Raw genomic sequence first — 2,089 nt, forward strand, 5'->3', positions numbered from 1 at the left:
GATCTCTCCATGAACCGATCTTTGCACGGCTCAACCGATTGTACCACCTAGCCGTTGTTCCCATTAGGTCATCTCCGAAAACAATGGATCAATAGTTGATCGTTGTTCACATAGCCATCATCCTTCTACAAAACATTGTTATGTGCGCCTCGACAAGTAGTCCCGTTGTACTTTTCAAATTCTGGCATCTTAAATTTATGAGGAAGCACTAAATCTGGAACCAAACTTAAGTCTTTGGCATCGATCCCCTGATGATTGTCAGCGTCTTCTAAAACCCTAAACTTCTCCTCTAACCACCTGCAACGATCTTCCAATTGTTTCGAGGATTCAGTGGCCATTCTTTCCTTCTCTATTAAATCCAGATCAGGAGTAATAGGGTTGACCAAGCTATCACCCAAATTATTTCCCAACCCAGATGGGAAATTTATGGGGATTCCAGCATCCACTAGCCCATGTTGAGGCCTCACTGTGACAGATGGCCTTCTAGGAGGTGCCTCGGTTTGCAGGGGCACATGAGGTGGGGTAAAACCCGGAGGGTAGGTAGGATCTTCATTATCTTCTCCCGCTTTGATCAAAGGGCTTTTCCCCTTTTCTAATCCGCTAGCCAATAGACGAGTTAATTGATCCATCATGCTTTTCTGGGACTCTAACATATGGTCCATCATATCTTGCTGTATCTTAGCCAGTTGCTCTTGCATCTGCTCTTGTAATTGTTCTTGCATCTCCCTTTGCATTTGTTCTATCCTTTCTAATCTCTGGTCCATTGCTTTGGTTTTACGGCGGGTATAGTGACTGTGTTCGGTTGCTTGATTCTCGTTGGTTTCAGATTAATCAAATAATTTTGTTTAATCGTGGTTCTTTAGTGAAAGTTTAATGCAAATGTTGCAATGTAATACAAATGTATGGAATGAATGCAAAAGAAAGGAAGATGTTGATCTTGAATTCAATTCCATTAGAATAACTTTTCTAGAAAACATATTTCTTTACATGAAAATAGATTACATATGCGGTATTGTCCTTCATATCCCAAGTAAACGCTGATCTTTTCTTCATGGTCGAATCCTGTAAATTCTCTAAAAGATGCCTTTACTAGTTCCTTGCTTGCTTAATCGAGCCTCGATCTCTTGCTCACTTATCTCCATGATACTCATCAAAAGTGCCGGCACTTGAATAATCTTCGTTGGCAATTAAATCAAGTCATGTATTCCTTCGTGGACTTCCGGCTTTCTCTCGTCATGCCTTTGTTGGCTTGAATCTCTGGCAATTACATCATGTATTCCTCCGTGAACTACCAGCTTTCTTTCATCGTGTTTACTTTGACTATATTCAGGCGATCGTACTATAATCTACTTTATCAAGAAATTCGTTTCCTTATGACAAACTATTGTATTTAGGAATTGAATTTCGAATCAACACATTCTTTTCTTTGATGTAATGTAATGCAAATGCATGAACGCAAAAAAAAAAGGAAGGCATTAATTCTAAATTTAATTTCATTAGAACAACTTTTCTAGAAAGCAAATTCTTTTACATAAAACGGACTACATATACGGCTTTTCTCTTGTATTCCAAGTGAAGACACCTATCTTCCTCTTCATATCCGGATCTTGTGGTCGAGTCTAACGAATTCTCCAAGAGATGTCTATATTAACTCCTTTTTTGCTCGATCCAGGCTGCGACTCGTTGCTCACTTATTACTGTGATACTTGTCAGCTCCTTTAAGAAGGTCAAGATGTGACAGCTCTCGAATAATCTTTGTCAGTTTCTGTCTTCAGGCAATGAAGCGAAGTCTTGTATTTCTTTACGGGCTATCAGTCTTCTTTTATGTGTTCACTTGGATCATATTTAGACAACCGTATTATAATCCACTTTATCAAAAAATTCGTTTTCTTATGACAAACTGTTCTATTTAGCAATCAAATATGAATCAACACCTCCTTCCTAGGATGATGTAATGTAATGCAATTATAAACAAAATAAAAATAAAACACGTTAGTGCAGGATAAATAAATAACAAATAAAGCAATTCGGGTGACCACTAGGGTTTCGGAGTGGCTCTACCTAGGGTGGGCTCCTAGGTCTCTCTATA

This window comes from Gossypium arboreum, chromosome 9, assembly GCF_025698485.1.
Source record: "Gossypium arboreum isolate Shixiya-1 chromosome 9, ASM2569848v2, whole genome shotgun sequence".
Lineage (NCBI taxonomy): Eukaryota > Viridiplantae > Streptophyta > Magnoliopsida > Malvales > Malvaceae > Gossypium > Gossypium arboreum.